This window comes from Triticum urartu, chromosome 7 (genome assembly GCF_003073215.2).
Source record: "Triticum urartu cultivar G1812 chromosome 7, Tu2.1, whole genome shotgun sequence".
In the NCBI taxonomy this organism is placed as follows: Eukaryota; Viridiplantae; Streptophyta; class Magnoliopsida; order Poales; family Poaceae; genus Triticum; species Triticum urartu.
In genome coordinates, this window is record NC_053028.1 from 533,001,412 (window position 1) to 533,020,739 (window position 19,328).

Below are 19,328 nucleotides of genomic sequence, written 5' to 3' on the forward strand. Positions count from 1 at the left end.
AAAATGAGTCACTTCGCGCCGAACAGATCAGTTCCGCTCAGGAAGGATTTGAACCACCATGTCTTAAATGCATTGAGCGTGATAATGCTACTTCTGTTGCTGAATGTTCCACTGCTACTGCTGTTGCAATATCTTCAACTGTTGATGTGGTAACTAACCCCTCTGCTGAGGATACCACCGCTATTGCTGATGAGAATGCTAGGTTGAAGACATTTCTTGAAACAGGGATGTACAAAAGTCTTAAAGGGCATCAGACATTATGTGATGTCCTCAAGAAGCAGATTCTGAACCGAAACCCTAGGAAAGAGGGTGTTGGGTTCGTAAGGAAAATGAATGTAGATGGCTCTTACTGGAAACCTGAGCAGTACCCCAAAACCTGTTGGAAATATGCCCTAGAGGCAATAATAAATTAGTTATTATTATATTTCCTTGTTCATGATAATCGTTTATTATCCATGCTAGAATTGTATTGATAGGAAACTCAGATACATGTGTGGATACATAGACAACACCATGTCCCTAGTAAGCCTCTAGTTGACTAGCTCGTTGATCAATAGATGGTTACGGTTTCCTGACCATGGACATTGGATGTCATTGATAACGGGATCAAATCATTAGGAGAATGATGTGATGGACAAAGACCCAATCCTAAGCCTAGCACAAGATCATGTAGTTCGTATGCTAAAGCTTTTCTAATGTCAAGTATTATTTCCTTAGACCATGAGATTGTGCAACTCCCGGATACCGTAGGAGTGCTTTGGGTGTGCCAAACGTCACAACGTAACTGGGTGGCTATAAAGGTACACTACAGGTATCTCGGAAAGTGTCTGTTGGGTTGGCACGAATCGAGACTGGGATTTGTCACTCCGTGTAAACGGAGAGGTATCTCTGGGCCCACTCGGTAGGACATCATCATAATGTGCACAATGTGATCAAGGAGTTGATCACGGGATGATGTGTTACGGAACGAGTAAAGAGACTTGCCGGTAACGAGATTGAACAAGGTATCGGGATACCGACGATCGAATCTCGGGCAAGTGTCGTACCGATAGACAAAGGGAATTGTATACGGGATTGATTAAGTCCTTGACATCGTGGTTCATCCGATGAGATCATCGTGGAACATGTGGGAGCCAACATGGGTATCCAGATCCCGCTGTTGGTTATTTACCGGAGAGTCATCTCGGTCATGTCTGCATGTCTCCCGAACCCGTAGGGTCTACACACTTAAGGTTCGGTGACGCTAGGGTTATAGAGATATTAGTATGCGATAACCCGAAAGTTGTTCGGAGTCCTGTATGAGATCCCGGACGTCACGAGGAGTTCCGGAATGGTCCGGAGGTAAAGAATTATATATAGGAAGTGCTATTTCGGCCATCGGGACAAGTTTCGGGGTCACCGGTATTGTACCGGGACCACCGGAAGGGTCCCGGGGGTCCACCGGGTGGGGCCACCTGCCCCGGGGGGCCACATGGGCTGTAGGGGGTGCGCCTTGGCCTATATGGGCCAAGGGCACCAGCCCCAAGAGGCCCATGCGCCAAGAGAAGAGGGAAAGGAAGAGTCCTAAAGGGGGAAGGCACCTCCAAGGTGCCTTGGGGAGGAGGGACTCCTCCCCTGGCCGCACCCTTCCTTGGAGGAAGGGCCAAGGCTGTGCCTCCCCCCTCTCCCTTGGCCCTATATATAGTGGGGGGAAGGGAGGGCAACCAAACCTAAGCCCTGGCGCCTCCCTCTCCCTCCCATGACACATCTCCCTCCTCCCGCAGCGCTTGGCGAAGCCCTGTTGGAATCCCGCTACTTCCACCACCACGCCGTCGTGCTGCTGGATCTCCATCAACCTCTCCTCCCCCCTTGCTAGATCAAGAAGGAGGAGACGTCGCTGCTCCGTACGTGTGTTGAACGCGGAGGTGCCGTCCGTTCGGCGCTAGGATCATCGGTGATTTGGATCACGACGAGTACGACTCCATCAATGCCGTTCTCTTGAACGCTTCCGTGCGCGATCTACAAGGGTATGTAGATCCACTCCTCCCTCGTTGCTAGATGACTCCATAGATAGATCTTGGTGACACGTAGGAAAATTTTGAATTTATGCTACGTTCCCCAACAGTGGCATCATGAGCTAGGTTTATGCGTAGTTTCTATGCACGAGTAGAACACAAAGTAGTTGCGGGCGTTGATTTTGTTCAATATGCTTGCCGTTACTAGTCTTATCTTGATTTGGCGGCATCGTGGGATGAAGCGGCCCGGACCAACCTTACACGTATGCTTACGTGAGACCGGTTCCACCGACTGACATGCTAGTTGCATTAGGTGGCTGGCGGGTGTCTGTCTCTCCCACTTTAGTCGGATCGGATTCGATGAAAAGGGTCCTTATGAAGGGTAAATAGCAATTGGCATACACGTTGTGGTTTTTGCGTAGGTAAGAAACGTTCTTGCTAGAAACCCATAGCAGCCACGTAAAACATGCAAACAACAATTAGAGGACGTCTAACTTGTTTTTGCAGGGTATGCTATGTGATGTGATATGGCCAAAAGGATGTGATGAATGATATATGTGATGTATGAGATTGATCATGTTCTCGTAATAGGAATCACGACTTGCATGTCGATGAGTATGACAACCGGCAGGAGCCATAGGAGTTGTCTTAATTTATTTATGACCTGCGTGTCATCATAAACGTCATGTAATTACTTTACTTTATTGCTAACCGTTAGCTGTAGTAGTAGAAGTAATAGATGACGTGACAACTTCATGGAGACACGATGATGGAGATCATGATGATGGAGATCATTGTGTCATGCCGGTGACAAGATGATCATGGAGCCCCAAGATGGAGATCAAAGGAGCTATATGATATTGGCCATATCATGTCACTATTATTTGATTGCATGTGAGTTTATACATCTTATTTGCTTAGAACGACGGTAGTAAATAAGATGATCCCTCATTACAATTTCAAGAATGTGTTCTCCCCTAACTGTGCACCGTTGCTAAAGATCGTCGTTTCGAAGCACCACGTGATGATCGGGTGTGATAGATCCTTACGTTCACATACAACGGGTGTAAGACAGTTTTACACATGCAAAACACTTAGGGTTAACTTGACGAGCCTAGCATGTGCGTAGACATGGCCTCGGAACATAGAAGACCGAAAGGTCGAGCATGAGTTGTATGGTAGATACGATCAACATGAAGATGTTCACCGACGTTGACTAGTCCGTCTCACGTGATGATCGGACACGGCCTAGTTGACTCGGATCATGTAATCACTTAGATGACTAGAGGGATGTCTATCTGAGTGGGAGTTCATAAGATGAACTTAATTATCCTGAACATAGTCAAAAGATCTTTGCAAATTATGTCGTAGCTCGCGCTTCAGTTCTACTGTTTAGATATGTTCCTAGAGAAAATTTAGTTGAAAGTTGATAGTAGCAATTATGCGGACTAGGTCCGTAAACCGAGGATTGTCCTCATTGCTTCATAGAAGGCTTATGTCCTTAATGCACCGCTCAGTGTGCTGAACCTCGAACGTCGTCTGTGGATGTTGCGAACATCTGAGATACACGTTTTGATGACTACATGATAGTTCAGTACGTAATGCTAAATGGTTTAGAATTGAGGCACCAAAGATGTTTTTTGAAACGTCACGAAACATATGAGATGTTTCGAGGGCTGAAATTGGGATTTCAGGCTCGTGCCCACGTCAAGAGGTATAAGACCTCCAACGATTTTCTTAGCCTACAGACTAAGGGAGAAAAGCTCAATTGTTGAGCTTGTGCTCAGATTGTCTGAGTACAACAATCGCTTGAATCAAGTGGGAGTTGATCTTCCAAATGAAATAGTGATAGTTCTCCGAAGTCATTACCACCAAGCTGCTAGAGCTTCGTGATGAACTATAATATATCAGGGACATATATGATGATCCTTGAGATATTCGCGATGTTTGACACCACAAAAGTAGAAATCAAGAAGGAGCATCAATTGTTGATGGTTGGTGAAACCACTAGTTTCAAGAAATTGAGAGCGGCTCATGAAGATCTTCAAAAGGAAAACGAGTCACTTCGCGCCGAACAGATCAGTTCCGCTCAGGAAGGATTTGAACCACCATGTCTTAAATGCATTGAGCGTGATAATGCTACTTCTGTTGCTGAATGTTCCACTGCTACTGCTGTTGCAATATCTTCAACTATTGATGTGGTAACTAACCCCTCTGCTGAGGATACCACCGCTATTGCTGATGAGAATGCTAGGTTGAAGACATTGCTTGAAACAGGGATGTACAAAAGTCTTAAAGGGCATCAGACATTATGTGATGTCCTCAAGAAGCAGATTCTGAACCGAAACCCTAGGAAAGAGGGTGTTGGGTTCGTAAGGAAAATGAATGTAGATGGCTCTTACTGGAAACCTGAGCAGTACCCCAAAACCATGTGGGTTGCTGCAAAGGAACCTTCAGCAAATCCATCCAATTTATCTGGCTTCACTTGTGCTAACCCCATTATCATTGATGAATCCTTTGATGCAAACTATGTACTGTTTAAGAATCAGAATGGTGAAGTGTTGGCCAGGTACATTGGTACTAACTGCAGGAATGGACCGTCTATGAAGAAGATCTGGGTTCCGAAAAGGTGTCTGGAAAATCTTCCTGTGAATGTCTTCATGACACCTCACATGAAGAAGACAAACCTCAGACCAAAGGCTTCATATGGTCCAAAGGCTTCATACAGACAGAGGACTCACCTGAGTCGCACTAACGCAAATGTTTTGCAGGGAAACCACTCTCAGTCATATGAATATGAGAATGGTTCATCAAACCGCCATGATCATATGACCAAGAATTATTCTGCCTATTCTTATGAGTACTATTGTCCGCCTGCTAGACTGTTTGCTAGGGCTCCAAAGCCAAAATTCTCAGATGCTGCACTTAGACTTATTGCTTCTAAGCCACCCTTGAAGATGTGGGTGGCTAAGAAAGCTTAACTCTCTTTTGCAGGGAAAGGTCTCCAGCAGAAAACCAAAATCTTTTGACGCTATTGCTGGGGACCTTAAACATCTTGTAGGGCGCAAGATCAAATGCCCGAATGGCATTACTATGTACTTCGTTCCTGAATCGCATGCTACTCTCCCTATTAGTCCTAATCTGGATCTAAGTTTTCATAACCCACTGGTTCGTCAAATGTTTTTGCTTCACAATTCTCTTCGTGAAGCCTATCCCCCTAACTGCACTGTAGGGTACGACACCAGCGTCTTCAGAATGGATTATTGACAGTGGGTGTACAAATCACATGACTGGCAAAAGAAGCCTTCTTATGGACTCAACCTTACGTCCATCCGACAAGAGCCACATCACATTCGCTGACACTGGTAAAAGTAAGATATTGGGTCTAGGTAGAGTTGCAATCTCAAAGGATCAACACATGGATAAAGTCATGCTTGTTGAATCCCTTGGCTTCAACTTAATGTCTGTCTCAATGCTTTGCGATTTGAACGTGATCGTAATATTTGGAAAATATCGTTGCCTGGTACTAATGGAATCTGACAAGTCTCTAGTGTTTGAAGGGTATCGGAAAGATGATTTGTATGTGGTAGATTTCTCAGCAGGGCCACAGCTTGCAGTATGTCTTTTGGCAAAAGCTTCAGAATGCTGGCTTTGGCATCGGAGGCTTGGGCATGCTGGCATGAGGAACCTCCACACCCTTGCGAAGAAGAAGCATGTCATAGGCATCGAGGGCGTCAAGTTCAAGAAAGATCACCTATGTGGTGCCTGTGAAGCAGGGAAGATGATGAGGGCAAAACATCCCTCGAAGACAATCATGACCACTACTCGACCCTTCGAACTGCTTCACATGGATCTTTTTGGTCCCACTCACTACTCAACTTTTACCACTACTGCTTGCCTCTATGGCTTTGTCATTGTTGATGATTACTCTAGATATACTTGGGTGCACATAATCCTTTACAAGACGGAAGTGCAGGATGTCTTCAGACGCTTCGCCAATCGAGCTATGAACAATTACGGCGCCAAGATAAAGCACATCAGAAGTGACAATGGCACTAAATTCAAGAACACTGGCCTTGATACATATCTTGATACCTTGGGCATCACACATGAATTCTCAGCCCCGTACACGCCACAGCAGAATGGCGTCGTCGAACGCAAGAACAGAACACTCATTGAGATGGACAGAACGATGCTAGATGAATACAAGACTCCAAGAAAATTCTGGCCTAAAGCCATTGACACTGCATGCCATACAATCAATCGTGTTTATCTTCACAAGCTTCTGAACAAGACATCTTATGAACTCCTAACTGGCAAGAAGCCAAATGTCAGTTACTTCAGAGTATTTGGCGCAAGGTGCTGGATCAAGGACCCACACCACACCTCAAAGTTTGCACCAAAAGCACATGAGGGTTTTATGCTTGGATATGGAAAGGATTCGCACTCCTACAGAGTCTTCAATCTCTTTCATTACAAAGTGGTTGAAACAGTGGATGTACAGTTCGATGAGACCAATGGTTCACAAAGAGAGCAACTGCCAAGTGTGCTAGATGAAGTTCCATCTAGTGAATCAATCAAGCTAATGGGAACTGGAGAGATTATACCTTCTGAAGCTCATCTTGAAGAAGAACTTATCATCTCAGCACCTGATCCACATGAAGACAATGGTCAGCCTGAAGACATTCCTCCCAACAACAACACAGATCAGCAAGAGCAAAGTCTTCGCCCTGTACATCCTCGTGTTGCCAATGAAGTGCAAATTGACAGAATAATTGACAGCATCAATGCACCTGGTCCACTCACTCGTTCAAGGGCAACTCAGCTGGCAAATTTCTGTGGGCACTTCGCATTCGTCTCAATTTCTGAACCCAAGAAAGTTGAAGAAGCTTTCATGGAACCTGAATGGATTCAAGCTATGCAAGAAGAGCTTCAACAGTTTGAGCTGAACAATGTATGGGAACTGGTTAAGCGTCCTGATCCACGGAAGCACAATATAATAGGAACCAAATGGATATACCGCAACAAGCAAGATGAGCATGGTTAAATTGTCAGAAACAAAGCTCGCCTCGTTGCTGAAGGATATACTCAAGTGGAAGGCATTGACTTCGATGAAACATTTGCTCCTGTGGCTGGACTTGAAGCCATACGTATACTGCTGGCCTATGCAAATCATCATAACATACTTCTATATCAAATGGATGTGAAGAGTGCCTTTCTCAATGGCAAGATTGAAGAAGTGTATGTTGCACAACCGCCTGGGTTTGAAGATCCAAAACATCCTGACATGGTATACAAGCTCAACAAGGCACTGTATGGCCTCAAACAAGCCCCTCGGGCCTGGTATGACACACTCAAATACTTCCTGAAGAGCAAAGGCTTCATACCTGGTTCCCTAGATCCCACTCTCTTCACGAAGACATATGATGGTGAACTATTTGTGTGCCAAATATATGTGGATGACATTATCTTCGGCTGCACAAATCAGAAGTACAGTGAAGAATTTGGCTATATGATGCAAGAGCAATATCAGATGTCTATGATGGGGGAGCTGAAGTTCTTCCTCGGTCTTCAAATACGACAACAACGCAACATCATCTTCATATCTCAAGAGAAGTATCTCAAAGAGTGCCTGAAGAAGTTTGGTATGCAAGACTGCAAATGCTTCACAACACCAATGCCAGCCAAACATCATCTGGGTCCCGACAACAATGGTAAAGAGTTCGATCAAAAGGTATACCGCTCCATGATTGGTTCTTTGCTTTATTTATGTGCATCTAGGCCAGATATTATGCTTAGTGTTTGCATGTGTGCTCGATTTCAAGAGGCACCAAAGGAGTCGCATCACTTAGCTGTGAAGCGAATTCTTCGATATTTGGCTCACACCCCAACTCTCGGATTATGGTATCCAAAGGGCTCAGAGTTTGATCTGGTTGGATTCTCAGATGCTGATTATGCTGGTGACAAGGTTGATCGGAAGTCTACATCAGGCACATGCCACTTTCTGGGACGATCACTTGTATGTTGGTCTTCAAAGAAGCAGAACTGTGTATCCCTCTCCACTGCTGAATCTGAATACATTGCTGCTGGATCTTGCTGCGCTCAGCTTCTTATGGATGAAGCAAACACTCAAAGACTATGGCATTCATCTGAAGCAAGTGCCACTCTACTGCGACAACAAAAGCGCTATCAAGATTGCCAACAATCCAGTTCAGCACTCGAAGAAAAAGCACATTGAAATTCGTCATCACTTTCTCAGAGATCATGTTCTGAAGGAAGATATTGATATCATACACGTCAACACTGAAGAGCAATTGGCAGATATCTTCACCAAGCCCTTGGATGAGAAGATATTTTGCATGTTATGGTGTGAGCTAAATATCATGGAATCCTCAAATGTCCTGTAATTAGGCACACATCCTAACACTTATGCATATTGATGACTTAGATGTGCAACACACGAAGTAAAGTATATCTTCAATCAATGAAGACATACATTCTAGTGTGAATACATTAATGTGGAATTTGACTTCGGAGCGCCACGATAATTGTGCGCGTGTCTGGGTCTAATACTTCCTATACGGTGGGTAACGCCACCACCAAACGTTCTATTGAAGTGTTTCACTCATGGCGTTACCTTGCAATATCTTCACATTTGGTTGTCTTCACATTTGGTTTGGCTTCGAACATGTCTTCATGATTATCTTCACTACGTTGCTTGTATAGATATATATATGCCAGTGCTCTGTCCTCTACAGCATTCACTTATAGCTATGTCTTCGTGTTGAATCTTTTGAACTAAGTGAATGTGATCGGACCCCAAACTTCTCTATGCTTTCTATATCAAACTCTATCTCTCTCTAAGTCATATGCATTCTGTTGAAACTGTCAAATGTCTTCACTGTGTCCTTGTCAGCTGAAGATAAAGAGACAACCATAAAGTCCGTTTTTAATGCTCATTCCTCCACATAAAATTCGGAGAAGCAGGAACGACCGCCCGACAATTTAGGCGTGCGTGGGACGTGGAACAAACCCCAAACTTCCGCTAACTGGCCACGCGTTCCCCAAATGCGAACCGCCAGGGGCACCTGTGTAATAGCACAGTGCCGCCCTGAGCCTATAAATTCACACTTACCGCGGTCATTATCTCCTTCTTCCACCCTCGCACGAACCCTAGCGCCACCGCTAGCACTCGACGACGCCGGAGACGAAGCGCTTCGCTGCCGCAACCTCTCCAACGCCGTCCTCACGCCGACCGCGGACATCGTCCTCTCCGCCGTCGCCGTAGGTGTTTTCCGTCGCCAAGTTAGGGCACGGAGGACTGAACTGCTCGGCATCAACTCCCTTCCGTCTAGCAGTTCCAGTGTGGTAAATAAAACTTCTTTTTACAGCCTCTTTTGATCTCATGGTTCTGTCACTTTCTACCATAAGAAGTTTCTCTTCACACTAGTTAGATCTCTCGCTGCATCTCATAACATGCCTAGTATATTCACTTGTGCTTCATAAAGTAGTTAGATTCCTCACTTGTACTGATCTATGGGTTCGTACAAATCTGGAACCAACTTCTTATCTATGAGTGAATGTCTTCGCACGATGAGGTCAATGTCTTCTAAACTGATTAATCTTCAAAACCTTCTGAGAATGCATATGACCTCTTCCCCTTCCCTCGCACCTTAATGCTGTCACAGGTACATGTCCGTGGGAGAATCCTTCGGTTCTCATAGTCTGCATTCATTTGCAGAATTCCTACAGCATCACATAAACTCTCCTGAAGCCAGTTCCTGTTGGTCCAGCAAAAGAAAGCCTTTGAAGCCTTTGAAAGTTTTCAAGTCTTTCAAGTTAAAGTTTATGGCTTCAGAAGCAGCAGAGGGGCAGACAGAGAGTAGCGCAGGCGCGCGGTAGTACCGCTGGTGCTCACGGTAGTACCGCTCCCCTGGAGCCGTACTACCGCTGCCCACCCGCTAGTGCCGCCCGGTTGCGGTAGTAGGAGCGGATGTAAAAAATTACATCCGCACCTGCCGCGGTACGTACCGCTTTCGCCGTGCGGTAGTACCGCGCTAGGCGCCAGGCAGTAGTACCGCCCCTCGGCAGTACTACTGTGTCGAGTTTTTGCTACTTCCGTTCTTTTGCGGAAGTATGCACGGAAGTTCCCATTCCCCCTATCGGGACTTTTTGCCTCACGGTAGTACCGCGCTGAGGGCGGTAGTACCGCGCGGTGCGGAAGTACCGCCCCAGCTTGCGTCTGTTTCCCTGGCTGGGGGTCACGGCAGTACCGTAGGGTGGTACGGTAGTACCGCACTACCGCGCGGCCTTGCGGTAGTACCGCTGGCCATGCGCGGTAGTACCACTGGCCACGGGCTGGTAGGTGGGTAACGGTTGGATCTTTTCCACACACTATATAAAGGATCTCCTTCTTCCCCGTGACTCACCTCTTCCACCATTAAAGCTCATTATTGGCTCCAAGCTCCTTTTTTCCGCCCGATCTCCTCCCTAGCCAATCAAACTTGTTGATTTGCTCTGGGAGTGGTTGAGAAGGCCCCGATCTACACTTCCACCGAGAGAATATTTGATTCCCCCTACTAATCTTGCGGATCTTGTTACTCTTGGGTGTTTGAGCATCCTAGACGGTTGAGGTCACCGCGAAGCCATAGTCCATTGTGGTGAAGCTTCGTGGTGTCGTTGGGAGCCTCCAATTGAGTTGTGGAGATTGCCCCAACCTCGTTTGTAAAGGTTCGGTCGCCGCCTCCAAGGGCACCAATAGTGGAATCACGGCATCTCGCATTGTGTGAGGGCGTGAGGAGATTACGATGGCCCTAGTGGAGCATTGTGCCTGCACACCGCTCCAACGGAGACGTACTTCCTCTCAAAGGGAAGGAACTTCGGCAACACATCCTCGTCTCCACCGTCTCCACTTTTGGTTATCTCGTGCCTTTACTTGTGTAGCTTATTTGTTTCATATATCTTGCTTGCTTGTGTTCCTATTCGTGTTGCATCATATAGGTTACTCATCTAGTTGCATATCTAGACAACCTATTTTGATGCAAAGTTTAAATTGCTAAAGAAAAGCTAAAAATTGTTAGTTGCCTATTCACCCCCCCCTCTAGTCAACCATATCGATCCTTTCACCGGATCTGCATCAAACCTCGGCCAGCTTCTCACTGGGAAGGTTGAATTGACTCTGCTATTCGAGCTGCAGCTGTGAGATTCTAGATCGGAGTTCGGTATACCTGAGTCGGAGGCGGAAAAAGTTGTCGTCAACTGGACTCGGGAATCCGCTGCCGAGCACGCTCGTCGAGTGCGCACTGGAGGTTCTCCAGTCGAGTGCGCTCAGCCAAGTTGGCCAGGCGCGCCTCCTCCAAGGCCTGGGCCTCAGGGGTTTCTCCAACGATAGGAGTGTGAAGTGCATCCATATTACAGTGGTGAAGATTTTCCCTCTGCTGCGAAGAGAGGGGTTCCGGGAGGTACTCCTCGTGAACACGCGACGGATCACCGCCGCCATCGCGACCGCCTTCACGGGTGAAGCCAGGAGGACTGCGTGGTCCATTGAACATCAAGACTTCCGCCGCGGGGTCGCTGCTGTCGCATTCGGACGCAGTCTCGACGGAGCCAGCCGACAGATCGAACAGGCCGTAGAGAGTTTCATCAGGCTCGATCGCCGTGATTTGTGGGGTGGCCGATTGGCTGGCCACCGCATGCCTCACCCACCGCTGAAGCCGCAACCGACCGGATCGCTGGCGCCGGCGAACAACGGAGAGGGAGGTTGCTGTAGGAGCCGACTGATACGGAGTCGATGGTTGCCGAAGAAGCACGCCGCGAACGCATGCGTGGAAGTGCGTCGCCCCGCGGACGGGGAGTGCCTCGACGTCGGGTGGAGCCTCGTGGAGCCAAGCGGAGTCGTCGGCGATGAAGACGAGCGCGCCGAGACGGATCACGCGGCCATCGGCCAATCCTCCACTGGAAACCATAATGATGGGAATTGGAAGAATCGCAACTTCTCCAATAAACTGCTAAGACACCTGCCCCACAGTGGGCGCCAACTGTCGTGGATCTAAGACCAACAGTAGAATGGGGGGTAGGTATGAGGAGGCAAGATTCTAGCTATGGAGAAGTTGTACACACGAGTTTTACAAGTTCAGTCCCTTCTCGGAAGAAGTAACAACCCTACGTCTCGGTGCCCTGAGGCGGTCGACTGGATTATATGTGTGTGTGAGTTTACAAAAGATGCGAACACTTGTGCCTGTGGAGGGGGGTGGCTTATATAGAGTGCGCCAGGACCCCAGCCAACCCACGTTACAAAGGTTTTAAGGTACATCAAAGGGGAGACATTACTGATAATGCTGGTAAATAAAGAGACATAATGACCATTAAAGCTATGAGGTGATGACCAACCGTTGCAGTTCGGAGTGACCTTAGACCTTCTGGTGGTCGAGTGACAGTCTCCATGGTCGAGTGACTTCAAGTCTTCCGAGTGAAAGTCCTCATGGTCGAGTGGATGATGACTCTTCTTCGAATGCTTCTGGTTTGAGGGTGACGTCCTAGGGAAGGGTGTTTAGGTCAGGCCTATGACCCTACCCTAGGTACTATTGGGGAACATAGTAATTTTTAAAAAATTCCTACGCACACGCAAGATCATGGTCTTACGTCTTCACGATCCGACCGATCAAGTACCGAACGCACGGCACCTCCGAGTTCAGCACACGTTCAGCCCGATGACGTCCTCTAACTCCGATCCAGCCGAGTGTTGAGGGAGAGTTTTGTCAGCACGACGGCGTGGTGACGATGTTGATGTTCTACCGACGCAGGGCTTCGCCTAAGCACCGCTACAGTATTATCGAGGTGGACTATGGTGGATGGGGCACCGCACACGGCTAAGAGACGATCAACTTGTGTGTCTAGAGGTGCCCCCCTGCCCCTGTATATAAAGGAGCAAGGGGGAAGGCGTCCGGCCTAGGAGGAGGGCGCGCCAAGGGGGGAGTCCTACTCCCATCGGGAGTAGGACTCCTCCTTTCCTTGTTGGAGTAGGAGTGAAGGAAAGAGGAGGAGAGGGAGAAGGAAAAAGGGGGTTGCACCCCTTGTCCAATTCGGACCAGAGGGGGGGCGCATGCCTCCTTCCTTTTGGCCTATCTCCTCTATTCCCGTATGGCCCAATAAGGCCCATATACTCCCCGGCGAATTCACGTAACTCTCCGGTACTCCGAAAAATACCCGAATCACTCGGAACCTTTCCGAAGTCCGAATATAGTCGTCCAATATATCGATCTTTACGTCTCGAACATTTCGAGACTCCTCGTCATGTCCCTGATCTCATCCGGGACTCCGAACTCCTTCGGTACATCAAAACATATAAACTCATAATATAACTGTCATCGTAGCGTTAAGCATGCGGACCCTACGGGTTCGAGAACTATGTAGACATGACCGAGACACGTCTCCGATCAATAACCAATAGCGGAACCTGGATGCTCATATTGGCTCCTACATATTCTACAAAGATCTTTATCGGTCAGACCGCATAACTACATACGTTATTCCCTTCGTCATCGGTATGTTACTTGCCCAAGATTCGATCGTCGGTATCTCAATACCTAGTTCAATCTCGTTACTGGCAAGTCTCTTTACTCGTTCCGTAACACATCATCCCGCAACTAACTCATTAGTTGCAATGCTTGCAAGGCTTATAGTGATGTGCATTACCGAGTGGGCCCAGAGATACCTCTCCGACAATCGGAGTGACAAATCCTAATCTCGAAATACGCCAACCCAACAAGTACCTTCGAAGACACCTGTAGAGCACCTTTATAATCACCCAGTTACGTTGTGACGTTTGGTGGCACACAAAGTGTTCCGCCGGTAAACGGGAGTTGCATAATCTCATAGTCATAGGAACATGTATAAGTCATGAAGAAAGCAATAGTAACAAACTAAACGATCAAGTGCTAAGCTAACGGAATGGGTCAAGTCAATCACATCATTCTCCTAATGACACAACCATCTTTGAGCAACGAGCTAGTCAAGTAGAGGCATACTAGTGACACTCTGTTTGTCTATGTATCCACATATGTATTGTGTTTTCGGTTAATACAATTCTAGCATGAATAATAAACATTTATCATGATATAAGGAAATAAATAATAACTTTATTATTATCTCTAGGGCATATTTCCTTCAGTCTCCCACTTGCACTAGAGTCAATAATCTAGTTCACATCGCCATGTGATTTAATACCAATAGTTCACATCACCATGTGATTAACACCCATAGTTCACATCGACATGTGACCAACACCCAAAGGGTTTACTAGAGTCAATAATCTAGTTCACATCGCTATATGATTAACACCCAAAGAGTACTAAGGTGTGATCATGTTTTGCTTGTGAGAAAAGTTTAGTCAACAGGTCTACCACATTCAGATCCGTAAGTATTTTGCAAATTTCTATGTCAACAATGCTCTGCACAGAGCTACTCTAGCTAATTGCTCCCACTTTCAATATGTATCTAGATTGAGATTTAGAGTCATCTGGATCAGTGTCAAAAATTTCATTGACGTTACCCTTTACGATGAACCCTTTTTTGTCACCTCCATAATCGAGAAACATATCCTTATTCCACTAAGGATAATTTTGTCCACTTTCCAGTGATCTACTCCTAGATCACTATTGTACTCCCTTGCCAAAAACAGTGTAGGGTACACAATAGATCTGGTACATAGCATGGCATATTTTATAGAACCTATGGCCAAGGCATAGGGAATGACTTTCATTCTCTTTCTATCTTCTGCCGTGGTCGGGCTTTGAGTCTTACTCAGTTTCACACCTTGTAACACAGGCAAGAACTCTTTCTTTGACTGTTCCATTTTGAACTACTTCAAAATCTTGTCAAGGTATGTACTCATTGAAAAACTTATCAAGCGTCTTGATCTATCTCTATAGATCTTGATGCTCAATATGTAAGCAGCTTCACCGAGGTCTTTCTTTGAAAAACTCCTTTCAAACACTCCTTTATGCTTTGTAGAATAATTCTACATTATCTCCGATCAACAATATGTCATCCACATATATTTATCAAAAATGTTGTAGTGCTCCCACTCACTTTGTTTTAAATACAGGCTTCACCGCAAGTCTGTATAAAACTATATGCTTTGATCAACTTATCAAAGCGTATATTCCAACTCCGAGATGCTTGCACCAGTCCATAGATGGATCGCTGGAGCTTGCATATTTTGTTAGCACCTTTAGGATTGACAAAACCTTCTGGTTGCATCATATACAACTCTTCTTTAATAAATCCATTAAGGAATGCAGTTTTGTTTTATCCATTTGCCAGATTTCATAAAATGTGGCAATTGCTAACATGATTCGGACAGACTTAAGCATAGATATGAGTGAGAAACTCTCATCGTAGTCAACACCTTGAACTTGTCAAAAACCTTTTGCGACAATTCTAGCTTTGTAGATAGTAACACTACTACCAGCGTCCGTCTTCCTCTTGAAGATCCATTTAATCTCAATGGCTCACCAATCATCGGGCAAGTCAATCAAAGTCCATACTTTGTTCTTATACATGGATCCCATCTCAGGTTTCATGGCCTTAAACCATTTTGTGGAATCTGGGCTCATCATCGCTTCCTCATAGTTCGTAGGTTCGTCATGGTCAAGTAACATGACCTCCAGAACAGGATTACCGTACCACTCTGGTTGAGCTACGAAGTTCTGTAGTAACTTGATCTGAAGTTTCATGATCATCATTATTAAGTTCCTCTCTTGTTGGTGTAGACATCACCGGAACTGATTTCTGTGATGAACTATTTTTCAATTCGGGAGAAGGTACAATTACCTTATCAGGTTCCACTTTCCTCCCACTCACTTCTTTCGAGAGAAACTCCTTCTCTAGAAAGGATCCATTCTCAACAACGAATATCTTGCCTTCGGATCGTGATAGAAGGTGTACCCAACAGTTTGTTTTGGGTATCCTATGAAGATTTACTTCTCCGATTTGGGTTCGAGCTTATCATGTTGAAACTTTTTCACATAAGCATCGCAGTCCCAAACTTTAAGAAACGACAACTTAGGTTTATCGCCAAACCATAGTTCATACGGTGTCATCTCCACGGATTTAGATGGTGCCCTATTTAACGTGAATGTAGCTATCTCTAATGCATAACCCCAAAATGATAGTGGTAAATTGGTAAGAGACATCATAGATCGCACCATATCTAATAAAGTACGGTTACGACGTTCGGACACACCATTACACTGTGGTGTTCCAGCTGGCGTGAGTAGTGAAACTATTTCACATTATTTTAACTGAAGGCCAAACTCGTAACTCAAATATTTTTCTTCTGCGATCATATCGTAGAAACTTTTATTTTTGTTACGATGATTCTCCACTTCACTCTGAAATTCTTTGAACTTTTCAAATGTTTCAGACTTGTGTTTCATCAAGTAGATATACTCATATCTGCTCAAATCATCTGTGAAGATCAGAAAATAATGATACCCGCCGCGAGCCTCAATATTCATCGGACCACACACATCTATATGTATAATTTCCAACAAATCTGTTGCTCGCTCCATAGTTCCGGAGAACGGCATTTTAGTCATCTTGCCCATGAGGCACGGTTCGCAAGTATCAAGTGATTCATAATCAAGTGGTTCCAAAAGTCCATCAGTATGGAGTTTCTTCATGCACTTTATACCGATATGACCTAAACGGCAGTGCCACAAATAATTTGCACTATCATTATTAACTTTGCATCTTTTGGCTTCAATATTATGAAAATGTGTATCACCATGATCGAGATCCAACAAACCATTTTCATTGGGTGTATGACCATAGAAGGTTTTATTCATGTAAACAGAACAACAATTATTCTCTAACTTACATGAATAACTGTATTGCAATAAACATGATCCAATCATATTCATGCTCAACGCAAACACTAAATAACATTTATTTTAGGTTTAACACTAATCCCGAAAGTATAGGGAGTGTGCGATGATGATCATATCAATCTTGGAACCATTTCCAATACACATCGTCACTTCACCCTTAACTACTCTCTGTTCATTCTGCAACTCCCGTTTCGAGTTACTATTCTTAGCAACTGAACTAGTATCAAATACCGAGGGGTTGCTATAAACACTAGTAAAGTACAAATCAATAACATGTATATCTAATATACCTTTGTTCACCTCGCCATCCTTCTTATCCGCCAAATACTTGGGGCAGTTCCGCTTCTAGTGACCAGTCCCTTTGCAGTAGAAGCACTCAGTCTCAGGCTTAGGTCCAGAGTTGGGCTTCTTCACTTGAGCAAAAACTTGCTTGTCGTTCTTCTTGAAGTTCCCCTTCTTCCCTTTGCCCTTTTCTTGAAACTAGTGGTCTTTGTCAACCATCAACACTTGATGCTTTTATTGATTTCTACCTTCGTCGATTTCAGCATCACGAAGAGCTTGGGAGTTACTTTTGTCATCCCTTGCATATTATAGTTCATCACTAAGTTCTAGTAACTCGGTGATAGTGACTAGAGAACTTTGTTAATTACTCTCTTATCTGGAAGATTAACTCCCACTTGATTCAAGCAATTGTAGTACTCAGACAATCTGAGCACATGCTCACTGGTTGAGCTATTCTCCTCCATATTGTAGGTAAAGTACTGTCAGAGGTCTCATACCTCTCGATACGGGCATGAGTATGAAATACCAATTTCAACTCTTGGAACATCTTATATGCTCCATGGCGTTCAAAACGTCTTTGAAGCCCCGATTCTAAGCCGTTAAGCATGGTGCACTAAACTATCAAGTAGTCATCATATTGAGCTAGCCAAACGTTCACAACGTCTGCATCTGCTCCTGCAATAGGTCTGTCACCTAGCGGTGCATCAAGGACATAATTATTCTGTGCAGCAATGAGGATAAACCTCAGATCACGGATCCAATCCGCATCATTGCTACTAACATCTTTCAACTTAGTTTTCTCTAGGAACATATCAAAAATAAAACAAGGGAGCTAAACGCGAGCTATTGATCTATAACATAGATATGCTAATACTACCAGGACTAAGTTCATGATAAATTTAAGTTCAATTAATCATATTACTTAAGAACTCCCACTTAGAAAGACATCCCTCTAATCTTCTAAGTGATCACGTGATCCAAATCAACTAAACCATAGCCGATCATCACGTGAAATGGAGTAGATTTCAATGGTGAACATCAATATGTTGATCATATCTACTACATGATTCACGCTCGACCTTTCGGTCTCAGTGTTCCGAAGCCATATCTGCATATGCTAGGCTCGTCAAGTTTAACCTGAGTATTCTGCGTGTGCAAAAACTAGCTTGCACCCGTTGTAGATGGACGTAGAGCTTATCACACCCGATCATCACGTGGTGTCTGGGCACGACGAACTTTGGCAACGGTGCATACTTAGGGAGAACACTTTTATCTTGAAATTTAGTGAGAGATCATCTTATAATGCTACCGTCACTCAAAGCAAGATAAGATGCATAAAAGATAAACATCACATGCAATCAATATAAGTGATATGATATGGCCATCATCATCTTGTGCTTGTGATCTCCATCTCCGAAGCACCTTCATGATCACCATCGTCACCGGTGCGGCACCTTGATCTCCATCTTAGCATCGTTGTCGTCTCGCCAATCTTATGCTTCCATGACTATCGCTACCGCTTAGTGATAAAGTAAAGCATTACAGGGAGATTGCATTGCATACAATAAAGCGACAACCATATGGCTCCTGCCAGTTGCCGATAACTCGGTTACAAAACATGATCATCTCATTTAGCATCATGTCTTGACCATATCACATCACAACATGCCCTGCAAAAACAAGTTAGACGTCCTCTACTTTGTTGTTGCAAGTTTTAAGTGGCTGCTACGGGCTTAGCAAGAACCGTTCTTACCTACGCATCAAAACCACAACGATAGTTTGTCAAGTTGATGCTGTTTTAACCTTCACAAGGACTGGGCATAGCCACACTTGGTTCAACTAAAGTTGGAGAAACTGACACCCGCCAGCCACCTGTGTGCAAAGCACGTCGGTAGAACCAGTCTCGTGTAAGCGTACGCATAATGTCGGTCCGGGCCGCTTCATCCAACAATACCGCCGAACCAAAATATGACATGCTGGTAAGCAGTATGACTTATATCGCCCACAACTCACTTGTGTTCTACTCATGCATATAACATCAACGCATAAAACCTGGCTCTGATACCACTGTTGGGGAACGTAGTAATTCAAAAAAATTCTTATGCACACGCAAGATCATGGTGATGCATATCAACGAGAGGGAGAGTGTTGTCCACGTACC